Raw genomic sequence first — 9646 nt, 5'->3', positions numbered from 1 at the left:
CCAAGCCCTGCCGGGTATTCACCATCCCCTCAGACCTCCTCCTCACTGAGGATGAAAGGTCAGTCCTCAGCAAAGGACTTGTCTTCATTCCCCTGCGCCGACACATCAATGATCCTTGACTTGACACAACCTGTCCATCCTCTCTCCTACCTATCCACCCCGCCCTTTCCACTGACCAATACTAAACCCTACCTGCACTCACCTATTACCGTCCCACCTACCTTCGCCAGCCCCACTCCCCCCGCCACCTTGTTTATTTCCCAGCTCCCTTCCCCCCATCCCAGTTCTGAATAAGGGTCCTAATCCAAAACATTGACTTTCCTGCTCCTCTGATGCTTCCCGGCCTGTTGTGTTCATCCAGCTTCACACTCTGTGTTGACTATATTTTCACCAAGCTATGTGCACAGTGTTACAGGGTAAAGATTCATCAGGTAGCTCAAATGTGATGCACTGCTCATTGGTGATCTCATTCTTCATGTGCTCCTCACAAACTTTGTAGTCTGAACTCTCTTTGTGTTGCTAACAGTAGAAAATGTCTATGACAATCCAGTATAGTTATGACTTTCCATCTTGTTGACTGCATGAATCAAATTTCTGATGCCCACAATGTACATATCCCAATGGAACCTGTCTTGTGTTCAGTTCCACAAGTCGAGGGAGCCCTATGAAGTCCTTTGCTGGTTGTGCCTTCATCAGTTGTCATTGACCTGCTCTTGCTGAACTGATTATCTCTTGGCCCATCATTTCATGACTGGTTGCTCCTAGATCATTTGGTTCTTGACATTAACTAATTCATGTCTTGTCATTTTAAAGAAGTTTGAGGTCAAGACATATATTTGTACTCAAGAGTGAGAAGTCATGATTGTAATGTTTTCTATATCTGTCTCCTTTATTTGGAGAGTTGGGAATTGCCTGTCTTTAATCTTAAGTAGTACAAGCCTAGACCATGTACTTGCACTGTTGTCAGCTACAGACAGTATCTTTTTCAATACTGGCTCACTATCTATTGATATGGTAACTCCCTGCTCTCTAACTTAAAGTTTATGAGATGACTATTGACAATCTCCTCCTGCTACGTCATCTATTTCCGCTTGAAATATTATTGCTTTGCCTTGAATTGTGTACTTTTGTTCTATTTTACCTCAATAACCTCTTCGTGTAACTTTGAGTGGCTTTTTGACTTCTTGCTTTTATTTGACTGAGCCCTACTTCAGTGCATTTTCTGAGTGATCTTTTGCATTCCAGATAAAACATTAATTCTCAATATCTGGGCACTGTCTGTACCTGTGATGCTTCTTTAAGTATTTCGCTATTCTCTAACTATAGGGCCTGCTTGGTCTAGTGTGGTAGACTTGCTGGTCTAACTAAAAGGGGCTCTTATATTCACCACTAAGTATGAAATTGCACATTCACGAATAGCTACAGGTCACATCACAGACATTGCTACAGAGTAGGCCTGGGATGTTAAGTCTCACTTCTGAATAATCCTAAACTTTTTTTATATTCATACATGGGATGTGGGTGCCTCTGGTTAGGTCAGCATTTATTTTCCATCCCTAATTACCCAGAGGGATTTAAGAGTGAACCACGTTGCTGTGAGTCTGAAGTCACATGGAGGCCAGACCAGGTAAGGATGGCAGTTTCCTTCCCTAAAGGACATTAGTGAACCAGATGGGTTTTTCCGGATGGGTTCTGCCTTCGAATCCATATCACATCATCACAGTGGGTGGTGCCTTAGGTTCTTGTTAGCATTAACCATTTCAGAAACCTACACCCTTAAACAACAATTAACCCATTTCTGATTTGTACTTACTGTAAGATATGCTCATGTATATAATACTTAAGGAGACTATTGCTCATTAACAAACACATCTGGGCATTCTCACAGTCAGGCCCTAAGCTTAAAATCTGAGGAGCATGACATTCCATGATATAGTCTCCTTCCCCTTCCCTTTTTCCAGTAAACATGTGCTGCCATGTTTTATTCTCTGGAATTTAGACAATGATTAATTGCCAATCAAGAGGTCAGCCCACTCAAAAATAAAAGCCTGTAATAAATTATGTTTAAAACAAAACACGTACGGAGGTGGAGTATGTGGCTGACTGCTCGTGGATTACACCACTTTAAACCTTTATCCCAGAATGCTCCTTTATTGCTTTCATTCTTATGGACTATAATTGCTTGAGAAAGCTGGCATCCTTCTTGGCCTTGACACTCATCAAATCTTCTGATTCAATCGTGTTGATTCTTAGTTAATGAATAAAAAAAATCAAATTGTATTTACAAACCTTTAAAGAGTCAATGCAGCTGTGCTTTGTGAGGCCAGTGCTCCACTATTAAGAAGCCAGTCAGTGTGACAAGCTGAACTGCAGAAAACATATTTCTACCCAAGTTTACTGAATTGTTGGTTTTTTAAAAAGTATAAAGAAAAAAAACTGTAATTGCTGACCTAATACATAAACTTACCTTCCCCGTATTAAATTCAAATCTGCTCCATTTCATCAGGGACATTAACCTGCCTGTTTTAAATGGATTCAAATCTTTGTTTAAACCAAAAGAGAGAGGAATTTGGCATGAACGCATTAAACCTGGACAATAACATCAGCCATAGTCAGCAATTGATGACTTGGCCATCAGCTAGCTTGGCATTTTGTAATAAACTTGGAATGTTATTTAGTGCTGAAAAAGTGCTGCAGCTAAGGTGCAAATACCTGCTGTGAAGAAATGACAGAAAGCATAATTTAAAGCAATAGGAAATGGAGCAGGAAAAGATCTTAGAATCCCTGCAGTGCAGAAGCAGGCCATTCAGCCCGTCGAGTCCACACCGATCCTCCAAAGAGCATCCCATCCAGATCTACCCCCCTACTCTATCCCTGTATATCCTACGACTAATACACTTAACCCACACATCACTGGACACAATGGGGCAATTTAGCACGGCCAATCCAACCAGCCTACACATCTTTGTAGTGTAGGAGGAAACTGGAGCACCCAGAGGAAACCCACGCAGACAATGTGCAGATTCCACACAGACAGTCACCTGAGGGTGGAATCAAACCTGGGTCCCCGGCGCTGTGAGGCAGCAATGCTAATCACTGAGCCACCGTGCCTCATACTGAACCACAGTGCCACCCAAGACGAGCGCGATAGATTCATATTGATTTCTAATATTCATTTCCTTTGAATTACACTTTGCAAACAATTGATACCATCCAGTTACTCCATAGTTTGTAAAGATGCTGCTTACGGTTAGTCCTAATCCTGGGAAATAGTATTCAATGCCTCCTGCACTAGAGAACAGTTCATGTCTTACTGCAATGCAGCAAATTTACTCAAGTGATGGTCTTGATTTTACATGTAGAGGGAGATGTTACATGTACCGTGTATCTACAGCAGGTAGTTAGCCTGTGGAATGTAGGGTCATGGAGGTCTAACCAGTATTAATAGCTTGGTCGCATGTCCCTCAGCTTTCTCATGAATCCAGGCAGATTCATTGCCTGGTTGGAGGACAATCAACAACAGGAGGCAGATTGTTAACCTAAGGAGACATTCACAGCACTCAGTGGGGCAGAAAGGGGTTTGGGAGGTAACTCTGGAGGTGACGGTAATGGTGATGGACAATCCTGGAGAAAAGGAGGCCTTCAATCCCTGAAGAACGGCTGCCTATTATCCCTGGGTGTGTTCTGACCCACACTCTCCCTTCCGCCAGTGCTGCCTAGAGTAGGAATTCAATCAAATACAGCCCAGGTTCTGGCGAGCATCTCAGATACGGTTAGACGTAGCATCTAGGATGGGGACTTCATAAACAGACACCTCAGGCGACTGTCTCTGTGGAGTTTGCTGCATGGGTTTCCTCTGGGTGCTCCGGTTTCCTCCCACAGTCCAAAGATGTGCAGGTTGGGTAGATTGGCTATGGGAAATTGTTCTTAGTATTTGGGGATGTGTAGATTAGGTGGGTTATAGGGGGATGGGTCTCGGTGGGATGCTTTGAGGTTCGGGTGTGGACTGGTTGGGCCAAAGGGTCTGTTTCCACACTGTAGGGATTCTATGATCAAAGTTAACCGAGATCTGCTCTTTCCTGCAGTAGCTGCAATAATAGGATCTTACCTTCAGCGGGGCATTCATACCTGATGAGATGATACTTACGTTTTTTTCACATAAATTAAGCACTAGATGCGGGCAGGCCATGGCCTAGTGGTATTATCACTGGACTATTAATCCAGAGAGCCAGGTAATGTTCTGGGCATTGGGTCCAAATTCCACCACTGCAGATGATGGAATTTGAATTCAATTTAAAAAAAAAAACAGGAATTAAGAGTCTGATGATGACCATGAATCCAATGTCAATTGTCAGAAAAACCCACCTGGTTCAATAATGCCCTTTAGGGAAGGGAATCTGCCATTCTTACCTGGTCTGGCCTACATATGACTCCAGACCCACAGCAATTCAATTGACTCTTAACCGCCTTCTGGGCTAATAAGGATGGGCAATAAATACTGGCCTAGACAATGACACCTCAACCTGTGAATCAATTAAAAAAACATACTGAGCAAATCAATAGATGTTTTTCACATATGTTTGCACATTAATGTATGACAATCTGTTTGGGCTAGTACTGAGCAATTCAGTTACAAACTGTACAACACTTCCCTTGGCATGTTATGCTGCAAGTGGCCAGAATAAGATGGAGATTAAGACCTTTATACTATCACATAACATGATGCGGTGACAATATAATGAGCATACCAGGATCTCGCTGTAGGTGTCCTGCTCAATGTTTATAAAGAACAGTCCGATGGGGACAGAATAGGTATGTGACTGTCCTCATTTTAACAGGATCCTTTTCCACTTACTGGTTCCCATCTGGCAGCTGGGGTTAAAATTTATGTCAATATATCACATGATTGAGTGGGCTAGTGAAACTGCATTATAATGGTAGGCAGAAAATTACATTTACTAACAGTAAAAAATAGTCTTTAAAAAAGTTAGAACTAATAATATTACATTCATAATGATATTGAAAGACCCAGCACAGGTTATAGGTATGATATTGTTTATCTGTTATTGTGTTAAGCTTGTTTAAAATATCAGCAGCTTTCATGATCTTTACAAGATTTTTATTTTTTTGCAGCACCTCACAAGGTATTTCAGCAAACGTGGGATGTTCTCATCCATATGTAAGAAGCTCTAAACAAAAAAAACGCTCCTTCTAAACAATACTTTTAGCTCAAAATGATTAGTCAGTAGATCATCACAATTCATATTAAACTAATGTTACGTGTTTAGCTTTTTGTTGTATTTCATGGTTTTTGTATTGGCTTTTGTGCCCAATGCACAGTTGCACTCCTGGTACTAGGTTCACCAGAGCTCAGTGGAATCTGCAGTTTTGAAATATTGTGCACCCACTTCATCGTGTTCACAAATTGCAAACTCAAAACACAAGGCTGCGCTCCAGATTGGACAGGTCGGTGCAACTTCTTATGGTCATAATTTCACAGGCAGGAAATTTATAAGATTGAGTGCATTTTTATGGAAGGTAAGCAGAAAATGCTGAAAATACTCAGCTGGTCTGGCAGCATCTGAGGAGAGAGAATATCAAGTCCAATAGGATTCAGTACACATTTCCAACCACATTTGGAAGTGTGTTGTTATACTGTGTTGAAGAAACAGACTTGAAGGAAAAAGTAAAGAAAGCAAAAGTAAATTATTAGAAGAATTTCTTCAGTCAATTTTGCCTGCGCATCATTATGCTGCAATAATTTTAATGGTCTCTTCAATCATTCAATTAGAGATTTGGCTGTTAACGGAGCAGATCATTTTTTTCTCTCTGCCAAGGATGACTCTCTGTTCAACAAATGCATATTGATTTGAGGATGTGGCAATTTAGCCTGTGATCCTTTGATGTAGTAGGCACATTACCTATCCCACTGAAGCATTCAATTGATAGAATTCTCCTGCTGAGCGGGGGATGGGGGGGAGGGTTGAATATTTTGATCACTTGGATTTGCATTTTCGAACAGAATTTACTGACCGAAAGAACAAATTGTTCCTTTCAATTTTATCAGGTGCAAGGTGTGGCGTCAGGAGCAGACGTGAAGCAATGGACCAGTGGGCCTGCATTGTCAGGGAAGAGAGAAAAGTACATTTGAACAGAGATATCACAAAACCACAAATCCTCAGTCCGAATGGAATGATATAAATCAGCAGGTTAATAAATAGAGTCAGAAATATTTGACCGGTTCAGAATAAAGTTATGGGCTAGGAGGTGAAGTTATCAAGCCCTCAAACTTGGTGACTGTTTATTTTGCTGTTTCTCAATCTGACAAATGATCTCTCTTTCTCTCTCCGAACGTGTTGTCTGATCTGCTCAGGGTTTCCAATATTTTCCAGTCTCTTTTTTGATGGGTCACATATCGCAGTTGAAATTATTGTTTAATTTCTTAAACTAGGCTCTTAACATTGAAATTTGACAGTTCTTTACAGCATTTCATTGACTGTTTTCTAAAATTGTATTTTTTGTGCAGTCGAGCAGCATTGTATCAAACATTGCTTGCTGTGGGAGAAGTCAGTGCATGATTTACAGGCCTCTGTTAACTCTGGGCCCTCTTCTCAGCCTTCTTGTTTTTATAAAGTTTCCCAACAGCTTTCCAAGCTCTTAGCCTTCAGATCTGATGGCCCTCAGTGCTTAACTCTCTGTTCTCAATGTCCACACCTGCCATCTTTATATGCTGCTTACAGTGTCCCTTGTAGCAGAGAAAGGGGTGTCCAAGAGGTCATGGCCCAGCGACCAGGTCACTACATGGCATGTTCTGGGATAGATGGGCATCATCCACACAAATAAACATGGCTGAGCCAGCACAGCCAGTTGTTGGCTTAGCAACAAGTGTCTGCTGATGGAGCTGGGAACTCCAGGACCTCCGACTTGGTGACCTGGTTCCATCTAAAGATGCTGAGGATATGTCTTGACACAGTTTTGTTTTCCTTCTTTAGCATAAGTTATTCCTGCCTCATCACTGTCGAGGAGGGCACTGAGGTCTCAAGCTTGTTAGTCTCACAGTTTGATATTTTCAGTCCTCAGAAGTAGAAAGCAGTTGAACTGGTAAAGGAGACAAGCTGGTCTTATTGGTCTCTTACTGGTCCTCTATTTCCAAGTGTACAAGACCGGAAAGTCTCATTTACCAGCTTAACTGCCTTTCCCATAGAATCCCTACAATGTGGAAAAAGGCCATTTAGCCCAACTAGTCCACACTGACCCTGTGAAGAGCATCCATCCAGACCAAACTCTTACCTCATTTCCCATGACTAACACAGACAGCCTGCACATCCCTGGACACTATGGGCAATTTAGCATGGCCAATCCACCTAACCTCCACATCTTTGGACTGTAGGAGGAAACCGGAGCAGCTGGAGGTAACCCACACAGACACGGGGAGAATGTGCAAACTCCACACAGACAGTCGCCCGAGGGTGGAATCTAACCTAGGTCCTTGGTGCTGTGAGGCAGAAGTGGCTATCTACTGAACCATAGTGCCACCCTTCCTTTTCCTTTTGGGTCAGCTTGTTCTTGCTCAAGAGAGCTATGTACTCTCTCACTAAGTTTCCAGATTCAGTGTGGGGGACTGTCAAACCAATGTCGGATGCTGACAAAAAGAGAAATTGCTGGAAAAACTCAGCAGGTCTGGCAGCATCTGTGAATCAGGTTGAATCAATTCTGAAGGAGGGTCAATGGACCCTGCTTTCTCTCTCAATAGATGCTGCCAGATCTGCTGAGTTTCTCCAGCAATTTCTGTTTTCGTGTCTGATTTCCAGCATCCACAGTTCTTAGCTTTGTTGTTGTTTAATGTTAGATGCGAATGTTTCTTGAAGCCAGCTCCACAACTGTTAAGATGAAACTCCTACCAAACCAACCAAGAAGGACCAGGGACTTGGTTAGTCTTTCCTGTATCAGCTCCATTTATGTAACTCTCAAATGGTCAGCATTCTGGGATATGATAATGGGATAGGATAATGAAAATGTTGCAATGACACTATGAAGCTGTCTTGAAGCGTGGCCATATTTTTTCCCCCTTTATTCATTCATGGGATGAAGGCATTGCTGGCTAGGTCAGCATTTATTTCCCATCCCTAATTACCCAGAGGGCAACTCAGAGTCAACCACATTGTGTCACATGTAGGCCAGACCCGGTAAGGATGGCAGTTTCCCTCCCTAAAGGACATTAGGTAACCATATGGGTTTTCCCTGACAATCAGCAATGGATTCATGGTCATCAATAGATTCTTAGTTCCTGATATTTTTTATTGAATTCAAATTCCACCATCTGGCCATGGCAGGATTCGAACCTGGGTCAGAACGTTGTCTGGGTTTCTGTATTAACAGTCCAGCGATGATACCACTAGGCCATTGCCTCCCCCTGCATTAATTGATATTAATGCCTGGGAGGAGCTTGCTACCAACTGTTCAAAATAGTGACAATTTGTCCCTGAAGCTGCCTCATGCTTTGAGTCCTAAGGTTGAGGCAGAGCAGCAACAGAGCCAGAAAGAAAAGGAAGCAAATCTTTCTCTCTGAGTGTCACTATCTCATGTGCCCATAGATCTGCCAGCTGAGGATCAGTCTGTTCAGTCTCATGAAGACCCATGGCAAACATACATGACCCTGAGTAGATGCCATCCTCAAATTGGGGTGTAACTGATGGTAACCACTCCATGTGGGTACAGGAGCTGCAGCTTTTGCAATGCTGGTGTTCATTTCAGTATGAAGTGACAGGTCAGTTGGTGATCATGGAGTTGGGATAGGTAAAGGTATTCATTAACTCCAGTTTCACTTTGCCAATTCTGTTAGTAATATGGCAACATCCTGGACCGTAACACTTGTCTTTCTGGTGCTGATGGTCAAATGAAGCTCTTTCCAGGTGTGAGAGAGCTTGTCCATTGGTTGCTGAAGGGATTCCTCAGTATGGAATGTAAATGCAGCATCATCAGTGTAGAGCGACTCTCTGAGTGGGAGTTGCTGCACCTTGGTCTTGGGTGTTGGGCGAGGAAGGTCAAACAGCTCTCGCCAACTGTGGTCTATAAGTAGACACCTTCTATAGCTGGCCTGAAGCTGTATGACAGCAGGGAAATGAAAAATACATTAAGGAGTATCAACACGAGAATACAATCCTGTCTGAGCCCACCATGGATCTTAAAGGATTCTGATCTGGCTCCATCACAGCTGATCTGAACCATCTTGTTGTCATGCAAAGAGGGGATCACGCTGAGAAACGTCAACAAGCAGCCATTAATGGCAAAACAGCCTTTGCTCCCATGGCCAAATTCTTGGTGAGATCAATGACAGCAATATATAATGTGGTGACTCCCTTATTCACGGAATTTCTCTTGCAGCTGCTGGACTGAGCAGGCTAATCCCATTGTCCACTTTCCAGTTCTGAAACCACACTGGGCTCAGCAGTGATGTGTCCAGCCAAAGTCTGCAGCCTTACCAGTGCCCCAAGGGAAAGCCTTTTTCCATGATGTTCACAGGGAGATGGCTCGATATCTGTTGTAATGGTTACGGTTACCTTTGTTCTTGTACAGTCTTTGCATCAGACACCTCCTGGGGTGCTCAGCAGGGCTGACAGCATCTGTGGAGAGAAATCAGAGTTAA

Source organism: Rhincodon typus, chromosome 21 (assembly GCF_021869965.1).
Source record: "Rhincodon typus isolate 14 chromosome 21, sRhiTyp1.1, whole genome shotgun sequence".
Lineage (NCBI taxonomy): Eukaryota > Metazoa > Chordata > Chondrichthyes > Orectolobiformes > Rhincodontidae > Rhincodon > Rhincodon typus.
Note: the sequence above shows the minus strand (reverse complement) of the source record.